Source organism: Ambystoma mexicanum, chromosome 4q (assembly GCF_040938575.1).
Source record: "Ambystoma mexicanum isolate Mex_15411 chromosome 4q, UKY_AmexF1_1, whole genome shotgun sequence".
Classification (NCBI taxonomy): domain Eukaryota; kingdom Metazoa; phylum Chordata; class Amphibia; order Caudata; family Ambystomatidae; genus Ambystoma; species Ambystoma mexicanum.
Window position 1 is genome coordinate 528,374,478 of NC_090928.1, and position 24,907 is coordinate 528,399,384.

The window sequence follows — 24,907 nt, forward strand, 5'->3', positions numbered from 1 at the left end:
AGCCGATTAAACCTGTGTGGAAAAAGTCCTATTTGTGTTTTCTCCACTTTATTTTATAGTAAGATGATACATACTTTTTCTTTTACAGTGAATACATTAAGGTGTGGTATTGCCCCATTACACATCATCCAGACATGCATTCATATATTGCATGTTAACAATGAAAATATTGCAAATATTGTAAAGAGACTTTCAATTTCTATTTTTTTGGTCAAAAAGCACTAAAATTTTAGTTGTTTTCGCCCAACGTGGGGCTCGCACCCACGACCCTGAGATTAAGAGTCTCATGCTCTACCGACTGAGCTAGCCGGGCTCCTTTGGATGCCTATAGTTTTCTTCCCTATCCCTGCACTGCCGCTTTCCACAGATAGGATGCTGTGTAATCATAGGCTCTGGTGGAGTTTGGAAAGAAAATACACATCAGCCAGAGGCAGAAATAGTCTAAGAAAGTATCAAACACAATTACCAGTCAATATCAGAACGCATTGAAGAATATCAGGAAATAGCCGATTAAACCTGTGTGGAAAAAAGTCTTATTTGTGTTTTCTCCACTTTATTTTATAGTAAGATGATACATACTTATTCTTTTACAGTGAATACATTAAGGTGTGGTATTGCCCCATTACACATCATCCAGACATGCATTCATATATTGCATGTTAACAATGAAAATATTGCAAATATTGTAAAGAGACTTTCAATTTCTATTTTTTTGGTCAAAAAGCACTAAAATTTTAGTTGCTTTCACCCACCGTGGGGCTCGAACCCACGACCCTGAGATTAAGAGTCTCATGCTCTACCAACTGAGCTAGCCAGGCTCCTTTGGATGCTTATAGTTTTCTTCCCTATCCCTGCACTGCGGTTTTCCACAGATAGGATGTATTTTTTTGGTCAAAAAGCATTACAATTTTAGTTGTGTTCGACCAACGTGGGCTCGAACCCATGACCCTGCGATTAAGAGTATCATGCTCTACCAACTGAGCTAGCCGGGCTCCTTTGGATGCCTATAGTTTTCTTCCCTATCCCTGCACTGCCGTTTTCCACAGATAGGATGCTGTGTAATCATAGGCTCTGGTGGAGTTTGGAAAGAAAATACACATCAGCCAGAGGCAGAAATAGTCTAAGAAAGTATCAAACACAATTACCAGTCAATATCAGAACGCATTGAAGAATATCAGGAAATAGCCGATTAAACCTGTGTGGAAAAAAGTCCTATTTGTGTTTTCTCCACTTTATTTTATAGTAAGATGATACATACTTTTTCTTTTACAGTGAATACATTAAGGTGTGGTATTGCCCCATTACACATCATCCAGACATGCATTCATATATTGCATGTTAACAATGAAAATATTGCAAATATTGTAAAGAGACTTTCAATTTCTATTTTTTTGGTCAAAAAGCACTAAAATTTTAGTTGTTTTCGCCCAACGTGGGGCTCGAACCCACGACCCTGAGATTAAGAGTCTCATGCTCTACCGACTAAGCTAGCCGGGCTTCTTTGGATGCTTATAGTTTTCTTCCCTATCCCTGCACTGCCGTTTTCCACAGATAGGATGTACTCTGGTGGAGTTTGGAAAGAAAATACACATCAGCCAGAGGCAGAAATAGTCTAAGAAAGTATCAAACACAATTACCAGTCAATATCAGAACGCATTGAAGAATATCAGGAAATAGCCGATTAAACCTGTGTGAAAAAAAGTCTTATTTGTGTTTTCTCCACTTTATTTTATAGTAAGATGATGCATACTTTTTCTTTTACAGTGAATACATTAAGGTATGGTATTGCCCCATTACACATCATCCAGACATGCATTCATATATTGCATGTTAACAATGAAAATATTGCAAATATTGTAAAGAGACTTTCAATTTCTATTTTTTTGGTCAAAAAGCACTAAAATTTTAGTTGCTTTCACCCAACGTGGGGCTCGAACCCACGACCCTGAGATTAAGAGTCTCATGCTCTACCGACTGAGCTAGCCAGGCTCCTTTGGATGCTTATAGTTTTCTTCCCTATCCCTGCACTGCGGTTTTCCACAGATAGGATGTATTTTTTTGGTCAAAAAGCATTACAATTTTAGTTGTGTTCGCCCAACGTGGGCTCGAACCCACGAACCTGAGATTAAGAGTATCATGCTCTACCAACTGAGCTAGCCGGGCTCCTTTGGATGCCTATAGTTTTCTTCCCTATCCCTGCACTGCCGTTTTCCACAGATAGGATGCTGTGTAATCATAGGCTCTGGTGGAGTTTGGAAAGAAAATACACATCAGCCAGAGGCAGAAATAGTCTAAGAAAGTATCAAACACAATTACCAGTCAATATCAGAACGCATTGAAGAATATCAGGAAATAGCCGATTAAACCTGTGTGGAAAAAAGTCCTATTTGTGTTTTCTCCACTTTATTTTATAGTAAGATGATACATACTTTTTCTTTTACAGTGAATACATTAAGGTGTGGTATTGCCCCATTACACATCATCCAGACATGCATTCATATATTGCATGTTAACAATGAAAATATTGCAAATATTGTAAAGAGACTTTCAATTTCTATTTTTTTGGTCAAAAAGCACTAAAATTTTAGTTGTTTTCGCCCAACGTGGGGCTCGAACCCACGACCCTGAGATTAAGAGTCTCATGCTCTACCGACTGAGCTAGCCGGGCTTCTTTGGATGCTTATAGTTTTCTTCCCTATCCCTGCACTGCCGTTTTCCACAGATAGGATGTACTCTGGTGGAGTTTGGAAAGAAAATACACATCAGCCAGAGGCAGAAATAGTCTAAGAAAGTATCAAACACAATTACCAGTCAATATCAGAACGCATTGAAGAATATCAGGAAATAGCCGATTAAACCTGTGTGAAAAAAAGTCTTATTTGTGTTTTCTCCACTTTATTTTATAGTAAGATGATGCATACTTTTTCTTTTACAGTGAATACATTAAGGGATGGTATTGCCCCATTACACATCATCCAGACATGCATTCATATATTGCATGTTAACAATGAAAATATTGCAAATATTGTAAAGAGACTTTCAATTTCTATTTTTTTGGTCAAAAAGCACTAAAATTTTAGTTGTTTTCACCCAACATGGGGCTCGAACCCACGACCCTGAGATTAAGAGTCTCATGCTCTACCAACTGAGCTAGCCAGGCTCCTTTGGATGCCTATAGTTTTCTTCCCTATACCTGCACTGCCGTTTTCCACAGATAGGATGAATTTTTTTGGTCAAAAAGCATTACAATTTTAGTTGTGTTCGCCCAACGTGGGCTCGAACCCACGACCCTGAGATTAAGAGTATCATGCTCTACCGACTGAGCTAGCCGGGCTCCTTTGGATGCCTATAGTTTTCTTCCCTATCCCTGCACTGCCGTTTTCCACAGATAGGATGCTGTGTAATCATAGGCTCTGGTGGAGTTTGGAAAGAAAATACACATCAGCCAGAGGCAGAAATAGTCTAAGAAAGTATCAAACACAATTACCAGTCAATATCAGAACGCATTGAAGAATATCAGGAAATAGCCGATTAAACCTGTGTGGAAAAAAGTCCTATTTGTGTTTTCTCCACTTTATTTTATAGTAAGATGATACATACTTTTTCTTTTACAGTGAATACATTAAGGTGTGGTATTGCCCCATTACACATCATCCAGACATGCATTCATATATTGCATGTTAACAATGAAAATATTGCAAATATTGTAAAGAGACTTTCAATTTCTATTTTTTTGGTCAAAAAGCACTAAAATTTTAGTTGTTTTCGCCCAACGTGGGGCTCGAACCCACGACCCTGAGATTAAGAGTCTCATGCTCTACCGACTGAGCTAGCCGGGCTTCTTTGGATGCTTATAGTTTTCTTCCCTATCCCTGCACTGCCGTTTTCCACAGATAGGATGTACTCTGGTGGAGTTTGGAAAGAAAATACACATCAGCCAGAGGCAGAAATAGTCTAAGAAAGTATCAAACACAATTACCAGTCAATATCAGAACGCATTGAAGAATATCAGGAAATAGCCGATTAAACCTGTGTGAAAAAAAGTCTTATTTGTGTTTTCTCCACTTTATTTTATAGTAAGATGATGCATACTTTTTCTTTTACAGTGAATACATTAAGGTATGGTATTGCCCCATTACACATCATCCAGACATGCATTCATATATTGCATGTTAACAATGAAAATATTGCAAAGAGACTTTCAATTTCTATTTTTTTGGTCAAAAAGCACTACAATTTTAGTTGTTATCGCCCAACGTGGGGCTCAAACCCATGACCCTGAGATTAAGAGTCTCATGCTCTACCGACTGAGCTAGCCGGGCTCCTTTGGATGCCTATAGTTTTCTTCCCTATCCCTGCACTGCCGCTTTCCACAGATAGGATGCTGTGTAATCATAGGCTCTGGTGGAGTTTGGAAAGAAAATACACATCAGCCAGAGGCAGAAATAGTCTAAGAAAGTATCAAACACAATTACCAGTCAATATCAGAACGCATTGAAGAATATCAGGAAATAGCCGATTAAACCTGTGTGAAAAAAAGTCTTATTTGTGTTTTCTCCACTTTATTTTATAGTAAGATGATGCATACTTTTTCTTTTACAGTGAATACATTAAGGTATGGTATTGCCCCATTACACATCATCCAGACATGCATTCATATATTGCATGTTAACAATGAAAATATTGCAAAGAGACTTTCAATTTCTATTTTTTTGGTCAAAAAGCACTACAATTTTAGTTGTTATCGCCCAACGTGGGGCTCAAACCCATGACCCTGAGATTAAGAGTCTCATGCTCTACCGACTGAGCTAGCCGGGCTCCTTTGGATGCCTATAGTTTTCTTCCCTATCCCTGCACTGCCGCTTTCCACAGATAGGATGCTGTGTAATCATAGGCTCTGGTGGAGTTTGGAAAGAAAATACACATCAGCCAGAGGCAGAAATAGTCTAAGAAAGTATCAAACACAATTACCAGTCAATATCAGAACGCATTGAAGAATATCAGGAAATAGCCGATTAAACCTGTGTGGAAAAAAGTCTTATTTGTGTTTTCTCCACTTTATTTTATAGTAAGATGATACATACTTTTTCTTTTACAGTGAATACATTAAGGTGTGGTATTGCCCCATTACACATCATCCAGACATGCATTCATATATTGCATGTTAACAATCAAAATATTGCAAATATTGTAAAGAGACTTTCAATTTCTATTTTTTTGGTCAAAAAGCACTAAAATTTTAGTTGTTTTCGCCCAACGTGGGGCTCAAAGCCACGACCCTGAGATTAAGAGTCTCATGCTCTACCGACTGAGCTAGCCAGGCTCCTTTGGATGCCTATAGTTTTCTTCCCTATCCCTGCACTGCCGTTTTCCACAGATAGGATGTATTTTTTTGGTCAAAAAGCACTATAATTTTAGTTGTTTTCACCCAACGTGGGGCTCGAACCCACGATCCTGAGATTAAGAGTCTCATGCTCTACCGACTGAGCTAGCCAGGCTCCTTTGGATGCCTATAGTTTTCTTCCCTATCCCTGCACTGCCGTTTTCCACAGATAGGATGTATTTTTTTGGTCAAAAAGCATTACAATTTTAGTTGTGTTCGCCCAACGTGGGCTCGAACCCACGACCCTGAGATTAAGAGTATCATGCTCTACCGACTGAGCTAGCCGGGCTCCTTTGGATGCCTATAGTTTTCTTCCCTATCCCTGCACTGCCGTTTTCCACAGATAGGATGCTGTGTAATCATAGGCTCTGGTGGAGTTTGGAAAGAAAATACACATCAGCCAGAGGCAGAAATAGTCTAAGAAAGTATCAAACACAATTACCAGTCAATATCAGAACGCATTGAAGAATATCAGGAAATAGCCGATTAAACCTGTGTGGAAAAAAGTCCTATTTGTGTTTTCTCCACTTTATTTTATAGTAAGATGATACATACTTTTTCTTTTACAGTGAATACATTAAGGTGTGGTATTGCCCCATTACACATCATCCAGACATGCATTCATATATTGCATGTTAACAATGAAAATATTGCAAATATTGTAAAGAGACTTTCAATTTCTATTTTTTTGGTCAAAAAGCACTAAAATTTTAGTAGTTTTCGCCCAACGTGGGGCTCGAACCCACGACCCTGAGATTAAGAGTCTCATGCTCTACCGACTGAGCTAGCCGGGCTTCTTTGGATGCTTATAGTTTTCTTCCCTATCCCTGCACTGCCGTTTTCCACAGATAGGATGTACTCTGGTGGCGTTTGGAAAGAAAATACACATCAGCCAGAGGCAGAAATAGTCTAAGAAAGTATCAAACACAATTACCAGTCAATATCAGAACGCATTGAAGAATATCAGGAAATAGCCGATTAAACCTGTGTGGAAAAAAGTCTTATTTGTGTTTTCTCCACTTTATTTTATAGTAAGATGATGCATACTTTTTCTTTTACAGTGAATACATTAAGGTATGGTATTGCCCCATTGCACATCATCCAGACATGCATTCATATATTGCATGTTAACAATGAAAATGTTGCAAAGAGACTTTCAATTTCTATTTTTTTGGTCAAAAAGCACTACAATTTTAGCTGTTTTCGCCCAACGTGGGGCTCAAACCCACGACCCTGAGATTAAGAGTCTCATGCTCTACCGACTGAGCTAGCCAGGCTCCTTTGGATGCCTATAGTTTTCTTCCCTATCCCTGCACTGCCGCTTTCCACAGATAGGATGCTGTGTAATCATAGGCTCTGGTGGAGTTTGGAAAGAAAATACACATCAGCCAGAGGCAGAAATAGTCTAAGAAAGTATCAAACACAATTACCAGTCAATATCAGAACGCATTGAAGAATATCAGGAAATAGCCGATTAAACATGTGTGGAAAAAGGTCTTATTTGTGTTTTCTCCACTTTATTTTATAGTAAGATGATACATTACGGTGTGGTATTGCCCCATTACACATCATCCAGACATGCATTCATATATTGCATGTTAACAATCAAAATATTGCAAATATTGTAAAGAGACTTTCAATTTCTATTTTTTTGGTCAAAAAGCATTAAAATTTTAGTTGTTTTCGCCCAACGTGGGGCTCGCACCCACGACCCTGAGATTAAGAGTCTCATGCTCTACCGACTGAGCTAGCCGGGCTCCTTTGGATGCCTATAGTTTTCTTCCCTATCCCTGCACTGCCGTTTTCCACAGATAGGATGTATTTTTTTGGTCAAAAAGCACTATAATTTTAGTTGTTTTCACCCAACGTGGGGCTCGAACCCACGACCCTGAGATTAAGAGTCTCATGCTCTACCGACTGAGCTAGCCAGGCTCCTTTGGATGCCTATAGTTTTCTTCCCTATCCCTGCACTGCCATTTTCCACAGATAGGATGTATTTTTTTGGTCAAAAAGCATTACAATTTTAGTTGTGTTCGCCCAACGTGGGCTCGAACCCACGACCCTGAGATTAAGAGTATCATGCTCTACCGACTGAGCTAGCCGGGCTCCTTTGGATGCCTATAGTTTTCTTCCCTATCCCTGCACTGCCGTTTTCCACAGATAGGATGCTGTGTAATCATAGGCTCTGGTGGAGTTTGGAAAGAAAATACACATCAGCCAGAGGCAGAAATAGTCTAAGAAAGTATCAAACACAATTACCAGTCAATATCAGAACGCATTGAAGAATATCAGGAAATAGCCGATTAAACCTGTGTGGAAAAAGTCCTATTTGTGTTTTCTCCACTTCATTTTATAGTAAGATGATACATACTTTTTCTTTTACAGTGAATACATTAAGGTGTGGTATTGCCCCATTACACATCATCCAGACATGCATTCATATATTGCATGTTAACAATGAAAATATTGCAAATATTGTAAAGAGACTTTCAATTTCTATTTTTTTGGTCAAAAAGCACTAAAATTTTAGTTGTTTTCGCCCAACGTGGGGCTCGCACCCACGACTCTGAGATTAAGAGTCTCATGCTCTACCGACTGAGCTAGCCGGGCTCCTTTGGATGCCTATAGTTTTCTTCCCTATCCCTGCACTGCCGCTTTCCACAGATAGGATGCTGTGTAATCATAGGCTCTGTGGAGTTTGGAAAGAAAATACACATCAGCCAGAGGCAGAAATAGTCTAAGAAAGTATCAAACACAATTACCAGTCAATATCAGAACGCATTGAAGAATATCAGGAAATAGCCGATTAAACCTGTGTGGAAAAAAGTCTTATTTGTGTTTTCTCCACTTTATTTTATAGTAAGATGATACATACTTATTCTTTTACAGTGAATACATTAAGGTGTGGTATTGCCCCATTACACATCATCCAGACATGCATTCATATATTGCATGTTAACAATGAAAATATTGCAAATATTGTAAAGAGACTTTCAATTTCTATTTTTTTGGTCAAAAAGCACTAAAATTTTAGTTGCTTTCACCCAACGTGGGGCTCGAACCCACGACCCTGAGATTAAGAGTCTCATGCTCTACCGACTGAGCTAGCCAGGCTCCTTTGGATGCTTATAGTTTTCTTCCCTATCCCTGCACTGCGGTTTTCCACAGATAGGATGTATTTTTTTGGTCAAAAAGCATTACAATTTTAGTTGTGTTCGACCAACGTGGGCTCGAACCCATGACCCTGAGATTAAGAGTATCATGCTCTACCAACTGAGCTAGCCGGGCTCCTTTGGATGCCTATAGTTTTCTTCCCTATCCCTGCACTGCCGTTTTCCACAGATAGGATGCTGTGTAATCATAGGCTCTGGTGGAGTTTGGAAAGAAAATACACATCAGCCAGAGGCAGAAATAGTCTAAGAAAGTATCAAACACAATTACCAGTCAATATCAGAACGCATTGAAGAATATCAGGAAATAGCCGATTAAACCTGTGTGGAAAAAAGTCCTATTTGTGTTTTCTCCACTTTATTTTATAGTAAGATGATACATACTTTTTCTTTTACAGTGAATACATTAAGGTGTGGTATTGCCCCATTACACATCATCCAGACATGCATTCATATATTGCATGTTAACAATGAAAATATTGCAAATATTGTAAAGAGACTTTCAATTTCTATTTTTTTGGTCAAAAAGCACTAAAATTTTAGTTGTTTTCGCCCAACGTGGGGCTCGAACCCACGACCCTGAGATTAAGAGTCTCATGCTCTACCGACTAAGCTAGCCGGGCTTCTTTGGATGCTTATAGTTTTCTTCCCTATCCCTGCACTGCCGTTTTCCACAGATAGGATGTACTCTGGTGGAGTTTGGAAAGAAAATACACATCAGCCAGAGGCAGAAATAGTCTAAGAAAGTATCAAACACAATTACCAGTCAATATCAGAACGCATTGAAGAATATCAGGAAATAGCCGATTAAACCTGTGTGAAAAAAAGTCTTATTTGTGTTTTCTCCACTTTATTTTATAGTAAGATGATGCATACTTTTTCTTTTACAGTGAATACATTAAGGTATGGTATTGCCCCATTACACATCATCCAGACATGCATTCATATATTGCATGTTAACAATGAAAATATTGCAAATATTGTAAAGAGACTTTCAATTTCTATTTTTTTGGTCAAAAAGCACTAAAATTTTAGTTGTTTTCACCCAACGTGGGGCTCGAACCCACGACCCTGAGATTAAGAGTCTCATGCTCTACCAACTGAGCTAGCCAGGCTCCTGTGGATGCCTATAGTTTTCTTCCCTATACCTGCACTGCCGTTTTCCACAGATAGGATGAATTTTTTTGGTCAAAAAGCATTACAATTTTAGTTGTGTTCGCCTAACGTGGGCTCGAACCCACGACCCTGAGATTAAGAGTATCATGCTCTACCGACTGAGCTAGCCGGGCTCCTTTGGATGCCTATAGTTTTCTTCCCTATCCCTGCACTGCCGTTTTCCACAGATAGGATGCTGTGTAATCATAGGCTCTGGTGGAGTTTGGAAAGAAAATACACATCAGCCAGAGGCAGAAATAGTCTAAGAAAGTATCAAACACAATTACCAGTCAATATCAGAACGCATTGAAGAATATCAGGAAATAGCCGATTAAACCTGTGTGGAAAAAAGTCCTATTTGTGTTTTCTCCACTTTATTTTATAGTAAGATGATACATACTTTTTCTTTTACAGTGAATACATTAAGGTGTGGTATTGCCCCATTACACATCATCCAGACATGCATTCATATATTGCATGTTAACAATGAAAATATTGCAAATATTGTAAAGAGACTTTCAATTTCTATTTTTTTGGTCAAAAAGCACTAAAATTTTAGTTGTTTTCGCCCAACGTGGGGCTCGAACCCACGACCCTGAGATTAAGAGTCTCATGCTCTACCGACTGAGCTAGCCGGGCTTCTTTGGATGCTTATAGTTTTCTTCCCTATCCCTGCACTGCCGTTTTCCACAGATAGGATGTACTCTGGTGGAGTTTGGAAAGAAAATACACATCAGCCAGAGGCAGAAATAGTCTAAGAAAGTATCAAACACAATTACCAGTCAATATCAGAACGCATTGAAGAATATCAGGAAATAGCCGATTAAACCTGTGTGAAAAAAAGTCTTATTTGTGTTTTCTCCACTTTATTTTATAGTAAGATGATGCATACTTTTTCTTTTACAGTGAATACATTAAGGTGTGGTATTGCCCCATTACACATCATCCAGACATGCATTCATATATTGCATGTTAACAATGAAAATATTGCAAATATTGTAAAGAGACTTTCAATTTCTATTTTTTTGGTCTAAAAGCACTAAAATTTTAGTAGTTTTCGCCCAACGTGGGGCTCGAACCCACGACCCTGAGATTAAGAGTCTCATGCTCTACCGACTGAGCTAGCCGGGCTTCTTTGGATGCTTATAGTTTTCTTCCCTATCCCTGCACTGCCGTTTTCCACAGATAGGATGTACTCTGGTGGAGTTTGGAAAGAAAATACACATCAGCCAGAGGCAGAAATAGTCTAAGAAAGTATCAAACACAATTACCAGTCAATATCAGAACGCATTGAAGAATATCAGGAAATAGCCGATTAAACCTGTGTGGAAAAAAATCTTATTTGTGTTTTCTCCAATTTATTTTATAGTAAGATGATGCATACTTTTTCTTTTACAGTGAATACATTAAGGTATGGTATTGCCCCATTACACATCATCCAGACATGCATTCATATATTGCATGTTAACAATGAAAATATTGCAAAGAGACTTTCAATTTCTATTTTTGTTGGTCAAAAAGCACTACAATTTTAGTTGTTTTCGCCCAACGTGGGGCTCAAACCCACGACCCTGAGATTAAGAGTCTCATGCTCTACCGACTGAGCTAGCCGGGCTCCTTTGGATGCCTATAGTTTTCTTCCCTATCCCTGCACTGCTGTTTTCCACAGATAGGATGTATTTTTTTGGTCAAAAAGTCCTACAATTTTAGTTGTTTTCGCCCAACGTAGGGCTCGAACCCACGACCCTGAGATTAAGAGTCTCATGCTCTACCGACTGAGCTAGCCGGGCTCCTTTGGATACCTATAGTTTTCTTCCCTATCCCTGCACTGCCGTTTTCCACAGATAGGATGCTGTGTAATCATAGGCTCTGGTGGAGTTTGGAAAGAAAATACACATCAGCCAGAGGCAGAAATAGTCTAAGAAAGTATCAAACACAATTACCAGTCAATATCAGAACGCATTGAAGAATATCAGGAAATAGCCGATTAAACCTGTGTGGAAAAAAGTATTATTTGTGTTTTCTCCACTTTATTTTATAGTAAGATGATACATACTTTTTCTTTTACAGTGAATACATTAAGGTGTGGTATTGCCCCATTACACATCATCCAGACATGCATTCATATATTGCATGTTAACAATCAAAATATTGCAAATATTGTAAAGAGACTTTCAATTTCTATTTTTTTGGTCAAAAAGCACTAAAATTTTAGTAGTTTTCGCCCAACGTGGGGCTCGAACCCACGACCCTGAGATTAAGAGTCTCATGCTCTACCGACTGAGCTAGCCGGGCTTCTTTGGATGCTTATAGTTTTCTTCCCTATCCCTGCACTGCCGTTTTCCACAGATAGGATGTACTCTGGTGGAGTTTGGAAAGAAAATACACATCAGCCAGAGGCAGAAATAGTCTAAGAAAGTATCAAACACAATTACCAGTCAATATCAGAACGCATTGAAGAATATCAGGAAATAGCCGATTAAACCTGTGTGGAAAAAAGTCTTATTTGTGTTTTCTCCAATTTATTTTATAGTAAGATGATGCATACTTTTTCTTTTACAGTGAATACATTAAGGTATGGTATTGCCCCATTACACATCATCCAGACATGCATTCATATATTGCATGTTAACAATGAAAATATTGCAAAGAGACTTTCAATTTCTATTGGTCAAAAAGCACTACAATTTTAGTTGTTTTCGCCCAACGTGGGGCTCAAACCCACGACCCTGAGATTAAGAGTCTCATGCTCTACCGACTGAGCTAGCCGGGCTCCTTTGGATGCCTATAGTTTTCTTCCCTATCCCTGCACTGCTGTTTTCCACAGATAGGATGTATTTTTTTGGTCAAAAAGTCCTACAATTTTAGTTGTTTTCGCCCAACGTGGGGCTCGAACCCACGACCCTGAGATTAAGAGTCTCATGCTCTACCGACTGAGCTAGCCGGGCTCCTTTGGATACCTATAGTTTTCTTCCCTATCCCTGCACTGCCGTTTTCCACAGATAGGATGCTGTGTAATCATAGGCTCTGGTGGAGTTTGGAAAGAAAATACACATCAGCCAGAGGCAGAAATAGTCTAAGAAAGTATCAAACACAATTACCAGTCAATATCAGAACGCATTGAAGAATATCAGGAAATAGCCGATTAAACCTGTGTGGAAAAAAGTCTTATTTGTGTTTTCTCCACTTTATTTTATAGTAAGATGATACATACTTTTTCTTTTACAGTGAATACATTAAGGTGTGGTATTGCCCCATTACACATCATCCAGACATGCATTCATATATTGCATGTTAACAATCAAAATATTGCAAATATTGTAAAGAGACTTTCAATTTCTATTTTTTTGGTCAAAAAGCATTAAAATTTTAGTTGTTTTTGCCCAACGTGGGGCTCGCACCCACGACCCTGAGATTACGAGTCTCATGCTCTACCGACTGAGCTAGCCAGGCTCCTTTGGATGCCTATAGTTTTCTTCCCTATCCCTGCACTGCCGTTTTCCACAGATAGGATGTATTTTTTTGGTCAAAAAGCACTATAATTTTAGTTGTTTTCACCCAACGTGGGGCTCGAACCCACGACCCTGAGATTAAGAGTCTCATGCTCTACCGACTGAGCTAGCCAGGCTCCTTTGGATGACTATAGTTTTCTTCCCTATCCCTGCACTGCACTGCCGTTTTCCACAGATAGGATGTATTTTTTTGGTCAAAAAGCATTACAATTTTAGTTGTGTTCGCCCAACGTGGGCTCGAACCCACGACCCTGAGATTAAGAGTATCATGCTCTACCGACTGAGCTAGCCGGGCTCCTTTGGATGCCTATAGTTTTCTTCCCTATCCCTGCACTGCCGTTTTCCACAGATAGGATGCTGTGTAATCATAGGCTCTGGTGGAGTTTGGAAAGAAAATACACATCAGCCAGAGGCAGAAATAGTCTAAGAAAGTATCAAACACAATTACCAGTCAATATCAGAACGCATTGAAGAATATCAGGAAATAGCCGATTAAACCTGTGTGGAAAAAAGTCCTATTTGTGTTTTCTCCACTTTATTTTATAGTAAGATGATACATACTTTTTCTTTTACAGTGAATACATTAAGGTGTGGTATTGCCCCATTACACATCATCCAGACATGCATTCATATATTGCATGTTAACAATGAAAATATTGCAAATATTGTAAAGAGACTTTCAATTTCTATTTTTTTGGTCAAAAAGCACTAAAATTTTAGTTGTTTTCGCCCAACGTGGGGCTCGAACCCACGACCCTGAGATTAAGAGTCTCATGCTCTACCGACTGAGCTAGCCGGGCTTCTTTGGATGCTTATAGTTTTCTTCCCTATCCCTGCACTGCCGTTTTCCACAGATAGGATGTACTCTGGTGGAGTTTGGAAAGAAAATACACATCAGCCAGAGGCAGAAATAGTCTAAGAAAGTATCAAACACAATTACCAGTCAATATCAGAACGCATTGAAGAATATCAGGAAATAGCCGATTAAACCTGTGTGGAAAAAAATCTTATTTGTGTTTTCTCCACTTTATTTTATAGTAAGATGATGCATACTTTTTCTTTTACAGTGAACACATTAAGGTATGGTATTGCCCCATTACACATCATCCAGACATGCATTCATATATTGCATGTTAACAATGAAAATATTGCAAAGAGACTTTCAATTTCTATTTTTTTGGTCAAAAAGCACTACAATTTTAGTTGTTTTCACCCAACGTGGGGCTCAAACCCACGACCCTGAGATTAAGAGTCTCATGCTCTACCGACTGAGCTAGCCGGGCTCCTTTGGATGCCTATAGTTTTCTTCCCTATCCCTGCACTGCCGCTTTCCACAGATAGGATGCTGTGTAATCATAGGCTCTGGTGGAGTTTGGAAAGAAAATACACATCAGCCAGAGGCAGAAATAGTCTAAGAAAGTATCAAACACAATTACCAGTCAATATCAGAACGCATTGAAGAATATCAGGAAATAGCCGATTAAACCTGTGTGGAAAAAAGTCTTATTTGTGTTTTCTCCACTTTATTTTATAGTAAGATGATACATACTTTTTCTTTTACAGTGAATACATTAAGGTGTGGTCTTGCCCCATTACACATCATCCAGACATGCATTCATATATTGCATGTTAACAATCAAAATATTGCAAATATTGTAAAGAGACTTTCAATTTCTATTTTTTTGGTCAAAAAGCACTAAAATTTTAGTTGTTTTCGCCGAACGTGGGGCTCAAACCCACGACCCTGAGATTAAGAGTCTCATGCTCTACTGACTGAGCTAGCCAGGCTCCTTTGGATGCCTATAGTTTTCTTCCCTATCCCTGCACTGCCGTTTTCCACAGATAGGATGTACTCTGGTGGAGTTTGGAAAGAAAATAAACATCAGCCAGAGGCAGAAATAGTCTAAGAAAGTATCAAACACAATTACCAGTCAATATCAGAACGCTTTGAAGAATATCAGGAAATAGCCAATTAAACCTGTGTGGAAAAAAGTCTTATTTGTGTTTTCTCCAATTTATTTTATAGTAAGATGATGCATATTTTTTCTTTTACAGTGAATACATTAAGGTATGGTATTGCCCCATTACATATCATCCAGACATGCATTCATATATTGCATGTTAACAATGAAAATATTGCAAAGAGACTTTCAATTTCTATTTTTTTGGTCAAAAAGCACTACAATTTTAGTTGTTTTCGCCCAACGTGGGGCTCAAACCCACGACCCTGAGATTAAGAGTCTCATGCTCTACCGACTGAGCTAGCCCGGCTCCTATGGATGCCTATAGTTTTCTTCCCTATCCCTGCACTGCCGTTTTCCACAGATAGGATGCTGTGTAATCATAGGCTCTGGTGGAGTTTGGAAAGAAAATACACATCAGCCAGAGGCAGAAATAGTCTAAGAAAGTATCAAACACAATTACCAGTCAATATCAGAACGCATTGAAGAATATCAGGAAATAGCCGATTAAACCTGTGTGGAAAAAAGTCCTATTTGTGTTTTCTCCACTTTATTTTATAGTAAGATGATACATACTTTTTCTTTTACAGTGAATACATTAAGGTGTGGTATTGCCCCATTACACATCATCCAGACATGCATTCATATATTGCATGTTAACAATCAAAATATTGCAAATATTGTAAAGAGACTTTCAATTTCTATTTTTTTGGTCAAAAAGCACTAAAATTTTAGTTGTTTTCGCCGAACGTGGGGCTCAAACCCACGACCCTGAGATTAAGAGTCTCATGCTCTACTGACTGAGCTAGCCAGGCTCCTTTGGATGCCTATAGTTTTCTTCCCTATCCCTGCACTGCCATTTTCCACAGATAGGATGTACTCTGGTGGAGTTTGGAAAGAAAATACACATCAGCCAGAGGCAGAAATAGTCTAAGAAAGTATCAAACACAATTACCAGTCAATATCAGAACGCTTTGAAGAATATCAGGAAATAGCCAATTAAACCTGTGTGGAAAAAAGTCTTATTTGTGTTTTCTCCAATTTATTTTATAGTAAGATGATGCATATTTTTTCTTTTACAGTGAATACATTAAGGTATGGTATTGCCCCATTACATATCATCCAGACATGCATTCATATATTGCATGTTAACAATGAAAATATTGCAAAGAGACTTTCAATTTCTATTTTTTTGGTCAAAAAGCACTACAATTTTAGTTGTTTTTGCCCAACGTGGGGCTCAAACCCACGACCCTGAGATTAAGAGTCTCATGCTCTACCGACTGAGCTAGCCCGGCTCCTATGGATGCCTATAGTTTTCTTCCCTATCCCTGCACTGCCGTTTTCCACAGATAGGATGCTGTGTAATCATAGGCTCTGGTGGAGTTTGGAAAGAAAATACACATCAGCCAGAGGCAGAAATAGTCTAAGAAAGTATCAAACACAATTACCAGTCAATATCAGAACGCATTGAAGAATATCAGGAAATAGCCGATTAAACCTGTGTGGAAAAACGTCTTATTTGTGATTTCTCCACTTTATTTTATAGCAAGATGATACATACTTTTTCTTTTACAGTGAATACATTAAGGTGTGGTATTGCCCCATTACACATCATCCAGACATGCATTCATATATTGCATGTTAACAATGAAAATATTGCAAATATTGTAAAGAGACTTTCAATTTCTATTTTTTTGGTCAAAAAGCACTAAAATTTTAGTTGCTTTCACCAAACGTGGGGCTTGAACCCACGACCCTGAGATTAAGAGTCTCATGCTCTACCGACTGTGCTAGCCAGGCTCCTCTGGATGCCTATAGTTTTCTTCCCTATCCCTGCACTGCCGTTTTCCACAGATAGGATGTATTTTTTTGGTCAAAAAGCATTACAATTTTAGTTGTTTTCGCCCAACGTGGGCTCGAACCCACGACCCTGAGATTAAGAGTATCATGCTCTACCGACTGAGCTAGCCGGGCTCCTTTGGATGCCTATAGTTTTCTTCCCTATCCCTGCACTGCCGTTTTCCACAGATAGGATGCTGTGTAATCATAGGCTCTGGTGGAGTTTGGAAAGAAAATACACATCAGCCAGAGGCAGAAATAGTCTAAGAAAGTATCAAACACAATTACCAGTCAATATCAGAACGCATTGAAGAATATCAGGAAATAGCCGATTAAACATGTGTGGAAAAAAGTCTTATTTGTGTTTTCTCCACTTTATTTTATAGTAAGATGATACATACTTTTTCTTTTACAGTGAATACATTAAGGTGTGGTATTGCCCCATTACACATCATCCAGACATGCATTCATATATTGCATGTTAACAATCAAAATATTGCAAATATTGTAAAGAGACTTTCAATTTCTATTTTTTTGGTCAAAAAGCACTAAAATTTTAGTTGTTTTCGCCCAACGTGGGGCTCAAACCCACGACCCTGAGATTAAGAGTCTCATGCTCTACCGACTGAGCTAGCCAGGCTCCTTTGGATGCCTATAGTTTTCTTCCCTATCCCTGCACTGCCGTTTTCCACAGATAGGATGTATTTTTTTGGTCAAAAAGCACTATAATTTTAGTTGTTTTCACCCAACGTGGGGCTCGAACCCACGACCCTGAGATTAAGAGTCTCATGCTCTACCGACTGAGCTAGCCAGGCTCCTTTGGATGCCTATAGTTTTCTTCCCTATCCCTGCACTGCCGTTTTCCACAGATAGGATGTATTTTTTTGGTCAAAAAGCATTACAATTTTAGTTGTGTTCGCCCAACGTGGGCTCGAACCCTCGACCCTGAGATTAAGAGTATCATGCTCTACCGACTGAGCTAGACGGGCTCCTTTGGATGCCTATAGTTTTCTTCCCTATCCCTGCACTGCCGTTTTCCACAGATAGGATGCTGTGTAATCATAGGCTCTGGTGGAGTTTGGAAAGAAAATACACATCAGCCAGAGGCAGAAATAGTCTAAGAAAGTATCAAACACAATTACCAGTCAATATCAGAACGCATTGAAGAATATCAGGAAATAGCCGATTAAACCTGTGTGGAAAAAAGTCCTATTTGTGTTTTCTCCACTTTATTTTATAGTAAGATGATACATAATTTTTCTTTTACAGTGAATACATTAAGGTGTGGTATTGCCCCATTACACATCATCCAGACATGCATTCATATATTGCATGTTAACAATGATAATATTGCAAATATTGTAAAGAGACTTTCAATTTCTATTTTTTTGGTCAAAAAGCACTAAAATTTTAGTTGTTTTCGCCCAACGTGGGGCTCAAACCCACGACCCTGAGATTAAGAGTCTCATGCTCTACCGACTGAGCTAGCCAGGCTCCTTTGGATGCCTATAGTTTTCTTCCCTATCCCTGCACTGCCGTTTTCCACAGATAGGATGTATTTTTTTGGTCAAAAAGCACTATAATTTTAGTTGTTTTCACCCAACGTGGGGCTCGAACCCACGACCCTGAGATTAAGAGTCTCATGCTCTACCGACTGAGCTAGCCAGGCTCCTTTGGATGCCTATAGTTTTCTTCCCTATCCCTGCACTGCCGTTTTCCACAGATAGGATGTATTTTTTTGGTCAAAAAGCATTACAATTTTAGTTGTGTTCGCCCAACGTGGGCTCGAACCCACGACCCTGAGATTAAGAGTATCATGCTCTACCGACTGAGCTAGCCGGGCTCCTTTGGATGCCTATAGTTTTCTTCCCTATCCCTGCACTGCCGTTTTCCACAGATAGGATGCTGTGTAATCATAGGCTCTGGTGGAGTTTGGAAAGAAAATACACATCAGCCAGAGGCAGAAATAGTCTAAGAAAGTATCAAACACAATTACCAGTCAATATCAGAACGCATTGAAGAATATCAGGAAATAGCCGATTAAACCTGTGTGGAAAAAAGTCCTATTTGTGTTTTCTCCACTTTATTTTATAGTAAGATGATACATAATTTTTCTTTTACAGTGAATACATTAAGGTGTGGTATTGCCCCATTACACATCATCCAGACATGCATTCATATATTGCATGTTAACAATGATAATATTGCAAATATTGTAAAGAGACTTTCAATTTCTATTTTTTTGGTCAAAAAGCACTAAAATTTTAGTTGTTTTCGCCCAACGTGGGGCTCAAACCCACGACCCTGAGATTAAGAGTCTCATGCTCTACCGACTGAGCTAGCCAGGCTCCTTTGGATGCCTATAGTTTTCTTCCCTATCCCTGCACTGCCGTTTTCCACAGATAGGATGCTGTGTAATCATAGGCTCTGGTGGAGTTTGGAAAGAAAATACACATCAGCCAGAGGCAGAAATAGTCTAAGAAAGTATCAAACACAATTACCAGTCAATATCAGAACGCATTGAAGAATATCAGGAAATAGCCGATTAAACCTGTGTGGAAAAAAGTCTTATTTGTGTTTTCTCCACTTTATTTTATAGTAAGATGATACATACTTTTTCTTTTACAGTGAATACATTAAGGTGTGGTATTGCCCCATTACACATCATCCAGACATGCATTCATATATTGCATGTTAACAATCAAAATATTGCAAATATTGTAAAGAGACTTTCAATTTCTATTTTTTTGGTCAAAAAGCATTAAAATTTTAGTTGTTTTCGCCCAACGTGGGGCTCGCACCCACGACCCTGAGATTAAGAGTCTCATGCTCTACCGACTGAGCTAGCCGGGCTCCTTTGGATGCCTATAGTTTTCTTCCCTATCCCTGCACTGCCGCTTTCCACAGATAGGATGCTGTGTAATCATAGGCTCTGGTGGAGTTTGGAAAGAAAATACACATCAGCCAGAGGCAGAAATAGTCTAAGAAAGTATCAAACACAATTACCAGTCAATATCAGAACGCATTGAAGAATATCAGGAAATAGCCGATTAAACCTGTGTGGAAAAAAGTCTTATTTGTGTTTTCTCCACTTTATTTTATAGTAAGATGATACATACTTATTCTTTTACAGTGAATACATTAAGGTGTGGTATTGCCCCATTACACATCATCCAGACATGCATTCATATATTGCATGTTAACAATGAAAATATTGCAAATATTGTAAAGAGACTTTCAATTTCTATTTTTTTGGTCAAAAAGCACTAAAATTTTAGTTGCTTTCACCCAACGTGGGGCTCGAACCCACGACCCTGAGATTAAGAGTCTCATGCTCTACCGACTGAGCTAGCCAGGCTCCTTTGGATGCTTATAGTTTTCTTCCCTATCCCTGCACTGCGGTTTTCCACAGATAGGATGTATTTTTTTGGTCAAAAAGCATTACAATTTTAGTTGTGTTCGCCCAACGTGGGCTCGAACCCACGACCCTGAGATTAAGAGTATCATGCTCTACCAACTGAGCTAGCCGGGCTCCTTTGGATGCCTATAGTTTTCTTCCCTATCCCTGCACTGCCGTTTTCCACAGATAGGATGCTGTGTAATCATAGGCTCTGGTGGAGTTTGGAAAGAAAATACACATCAGCCAGAGGCAGAAATAGTCTAAGAAAGTATCAAACACAATTACCAGTCAATATCAGAACGCATTGAAGAATATCAGGAAATAGCCGATTAAACCTGTGTGGAAAAAAGTCCTATTTGTGTTTTCTCCACTTTATTTTATAGTAAGATGATACATACTTTTTCTTTTACAGTGAATACATTAAGGTGTGGTATTGCCCCATTACACATCATCCAGACATGCATTCATATATTGCATGTTAACAATGAAAATATTGCAAATATTGTAAAGAGACTTTCAATTTCTATTTTTTTGGTCAAAAAGCACTAAAATTTTAGTTGTTTTCGCCCAACGTGGGGCTCGAACCCACGACCCTGAGATTAAGAGTCTCATGCTCTACCGACTGAGCTAGCCGGGCTTCTTTGGATGCTTATAGTTTTCTTCCCTATCCCTGCACTGCCGTTTTCCACAGATAGGATGTACTCTGGTGGAGTTTGGAAAGAAAATACACATCAGCCAGAGGCAGAAATAGTCTAAGAAAGTATCAAACACAATTACCAGTCAATATCAGAACGCATTGAAGAATATCAGGAAATAGCCGATTAAACCTGTGTGAAAAAAAGTCTTATTTGTGTTTTCTCCACTTTATTTTATAGTAAGATGATGCATACTTTTTCTTTTACAGTGAATACATTAAGGTATGGTATTGCCCCATTACACATCATCCAGACATGCATTCATATATTGCATGTTAACAATGAAAATATTGCAAATATTGTAAAGAGACTTTCAATTTCTATTTTTTTGGTCAAAAAGCACTAAAATTTTAGTTGTTTTCACCCAACGTGGGGCTCGAACCCACGACCCTGAGATTAAGAGTCTCATGCTCTACCAACTGAGCTAGCCAGGCTCCTTTGGATGCCTATAGTTTTCTTCCCTATACCTGCACTGCCGTTTTCCACAGATAGGATGAATTTTTTTGGTCAAAAAGCATTACAATTTTAGTTGTGTTCGCCCAACGTGGGCTCGAACCCACGACCCTGAGATTAAGAGTATCATGCTCTACCGACTGAGCTAGCCGGGCTCCTTTGAATGCCTATAGTTTTCTTCCCTATCCCTGCACTGCCGTTTTCCACAGATAGGATGCTGTGTAATCATAGGCTCTGGTGGAGTTTGGAAAGAAAATACACATCAGCCAGAGGCAGAAATAGTCTAAGAAAGTATCAAACACAATTACCAGTCAATATCAGAACGCATTGAAGAATATCAGGAAATAGCCGATTAAACCTGTGTGGAAAAAAGTCCTATTTGTGTTTTCTCCACTTTATTTTATAGTAAGATGATACATACTTTTTCTTTTACAGTGAATACATTAAGGTATGGTATTGCCCCATTACACATCATCCAGACATGCATTCATATATTGCATGTTAACAATGAAAATATTGCAAAGAGACTTTCAATTTCTATTTTTTTGGTCAAAAAGCACTACAATTTTAGTTGTTATCGCCCAACGTGGGGCTCAAACCCACGACCCTGAGATTAAGAGTCTCATGCTCTACCGACTGAGCTAGCCGGGCTTCTTTGGATGCTTATAGTTTTCTTCCCTATCCCTGCACTGCCGTTTTCCACAGATAGGATGTACTCTGGTGGAGTTTGGAAAGAAAATACACATCAGCCAGAGGCAGAAATAGTCTAAGAAAGTATCAAACACAATTACCAGTCAATATCAGAACGCATTGAAGAATATCAGGAAATAGCCGATTAAACCTGTGTGAAAAAAAGTCTTATTTGTGTTTTCTCCACTTTATTTTATAGTAAGATGATGCATACTTTTTCTTTTACAGTGAATACATTAAGGTATGGTATTGCCCCATTACACATCATCCAGACATGCATTCATATATTGCATGTTAACAATGAAAATATTGCAAAGAGACTTTCAATTTCTATTTTTTTGGTCAAAAAGCACTACAATTTTAGTTGTTATCGCCCAACGTGGGGCTCAAACCCATGACCCTGAGATTAAGAGTCTCATGCTCTACCGACTGAGCTAGCCGGGCTCCTTTGGATGCCTATAGTTTTCTTCCCTATCCCTGCACTGCCGCTTTCCACAGATAGGATGCTGTATAATCATAGGCTCTGGTGGAGTTTGGAAAGAAAATACACATCAGCCAGAGGCAGAAATAGTCTAAGAAAGTATCAAACACAATTACCAGTCAATATCAGAACGCATTGAAGAATATCAGGAAATAGCCGATTAAACCTGTGTGAAAAAAAGTCTTATTTGTGTTTTCTCCACTTTATTTTATAGTAAGATGATGCATACTTTTTCTTTTACAGTGAATACATTAAGGTATGGTATTGCCCCATTACACATCATCCAGACATGCATTCATATATTGCATGTTAACAATGAAAATATTGCAAAGAGACTTTCAATTTCTATTTTTTTGGTCAAAAAGCACTACAATTTTAGTTGTTATCGCCCAACGTGGGGCTCAAACCCATGACCCTGAGATTAAGAGTCTCATGCTCTACCGACTGAGCTAGCCGGGCTCCTTTGGATGCCTATAGTTTTCTTCCCTATCCCTGCACTGCCGCTTTCCACAGATAGGATGCTGTGTAATCATAGGCTCTGGTGGAGTTTGGAAAGAAAATACACATCAGCCAGAGGCAGAAATAGTCTAAGAAAGTATCAAACACAATTACCAGTCAATATCAGAACGCATTGAAGAATATCAGGAAATAGCCGATTAAACCTGTGTGGAAAAAAGTCTTATTTGTGTTTTCTCCACTTTATTTTATAGTAAGATGATACATACTTTTTCTTTTACAGTGAATACATTAAGGTGTGGTATTGCCCCATTACACATCATCCAGACATGCATTCATAAATTGCATGTTAACAATCAAAATATTGCAAATATTGTAAAGAGACTTTCAATTTCTATTTTTTTGGTCAAAAAGCACTAAAATTTTAGTTGTTTTCGCCCAACATGGGGCTCAAAGCCACGACCCTGAGATTAAGAGTCTCATGCTCTACCGACTGAGCTAGCCAGGCTCCTTTGGATGCCTATAGTTTTCTTCCCTATCCCTGCACTGCCGTTTTCCACAGATAGGATGCTGTGTAATCATAGGCTCTGGTGGAGTTTGGAAAGAAAATACACATCAGCCAGAGGCAGAAATAGTCTAAGAAAGTATCAAACACAATTACCAGTCAATATCAGAACGCATTGAAGAATATCAGGAAATAGCCGATTAAACCTGTGTGGAAAAAAGTCTTATTTGTGTTTTCTCCACTTTATTTTATAGTAAGATGATACATACTTTTTCTTTTACAGTGAATACATTAAGGTGTGGTATTGCCCCATTACACATCATCCAGACATGCATTCATATATTGCATGTTAACAATCAAAATATTGCAAATATTGTAAAGAGACTTTCAATTTCTATTTTTTTGGTCAAAAAGCATTAAAATTTTAGTTGTTTTCGCCCAACGTGGGGCTCGCACCCACGACCCTGAGATTAAGAGTCTCATGCTCTACCGACTGAGCTAGCCGGGCTCCTTTGGATGCCTATAGTTTTCTTCCCTATCCCTGCACTGCCGCTTTCCACAGATAGGATGCTGTGTAATCATAGGCTCTGGTGGAGTTTGGAAAGAAAATACACATCAGCCAGAGGCAGAAATAGTCTAAGAAAGTATCAAACACAATTACCAGTCAATATCAGAACGCATTGAAGAATATCAGGAAATAGCCGATTAAACCTGTGTGGAAAAAAGTCTTATTTGTGTTTTCTCCACTTTATTTTATAGTAAGATGATACATACTTATTCTTTTACAGTGAATACATTAAGGTGTGGTATTGCCCCATTACACATCATCCAGACATGCATTCATATATTGCATGTTAACAATGAAAATATTGCAAATATTGTAAAGAGACTTTCAATTTCTATTTTTTTGGTCAAAAAGCACTAAAATTTTAGCTGCTTTCACCCAACGTGGGGCTCGAACCCACGACCCTGAGATTAAGAGTCTCATGCTCTACCGACTGAGCTAGCCAGGCTCCTTTGGATGCTTATAGTTTTCTTCCCTATCCCTGCACTGCGGTTTTCCACAGATAGGATGTATTTTTTTGGTCAAAAAGCATTACAATTTTAGTTGTGTTCGCCCAACGTGGGCTCGAACCCACGACCCTGAGATTAAGAGTATCATGCTCTACCAACTGAGCTAGCCGGGCTCCTTTGGATGCCTATA

General features: G+C 38.8%; 10 non-coding genes across 10 annotated transcripts; all 10 read right to left on the reverse strand.

Annotated features, from left to right (window-relative positions):
• Window positions 1-2,595: 2,595 nt before the first annotated feature.
• On the reverse strand, window positions 2,596-2,668 carry TRNAK-CUU (transfer RNA lysine (anticodon CUU)). Its single transcript has one exon. It is a non-coding gene; the product is annotated as a tRNA-Lys (tRNA).
• A 1,098-nt stretch (window positions 2,669-3,766) lies between these two features.
• Window positions 3,767-3,839, reverse strand: TRNAK-CUU (transfer RNA lysine (anticodon CUU)). The gene has a single exon. It is a non-coding gene; the product is annotated as a tRNA-Lys (tRNA).
• A 2,265-nt stretch (window positions 3,840-6,104) lies between these two features.
• Window positions 6,105-6,177, reverse strand: TRNAK-CUU (transfer RNA lysine (anticodon CUU)). Its single transcript has one exon. It is a non-coding gene; the product is annotated as a tRNA-Lys (tRNA).
• Window positions 6,178-10,274: 4,097 nt separating this feature from the next.
• On the reverse strand, window positions 10,275-10,347 carry TRNAK-CUU (transfer RNA lysine (anticodon CUU)). The gene has a single exon. It is a non-coding gene; the product is annotated as a tRNA-Lys (tRNA).
• A 419-nt stretch (window positions 10,348-10,766) lies between these two features.
• On the reverse strand, window positions 10,767-10,839 carry TRNAK-CUU (transfer RNA lysine (anticodon CUU)). The gene has a single exon. It is a non-coding gene; the product is annotated as a tRNA-Lys (tRNA).
• A 1,091-nt stretch (window positions 10,840-11,930) lies between these two features.
• TRNAK-CUU (transfer RNA lysine (anticodon CUU)) lies at window positions 11,931-12,003 on the reverse strand. Its single transcript has one exon. It is a non-coding gene; the product is annotated as a tRNA-Lys (tRNA).
• A 580-nt stretch (window positions 12,004-12,583) lies between these two features.
• Window positions 12,584-12,656, reverse strand: TRNAK-CUU (transfer RNA lysine (anticodon CUU)). The gene has a single exon. It is a non-coding gene; the product is annotated as a tRNA-Lys (tRNA).
• Window positions 12,657-13,088: 432 nt separating this feature from the next.
• Window positions 13,089-13,161, reverse strand: TRNAT-CGU (transfer RNA threonine (anticodon CGU)). Its single transcript has one exon. It is a non-coding gene; the product is annotated as a tRNA-Thr (tRNA).
• Window positions 13,162-13,947: 786 nt separating this feature from the next.
• On the reverse strand, window positions 13,948-14,020 carry TRNAK-CUU (transfer RNA lysine (anticodon CUU)). Its single transcript has one exon. It is a non-coding gene; the product is annotated as a tRNA-Lys (tRNA).
• A 6,967-nt stretch (window positions 14,021-20,987) lies between these two features.
• TRNAK-CUU (transfer RNA lysine (anticodon CUU)) lies at window positions 20,988-21,060 on the reverse strand. Its single transcript has one exon. It is a non-coding gene; the product is annotated as a tRNA-Lys (tRNA).
• Window positions 21,061-24,907: the final 3,847 nt, after the last annotated feature.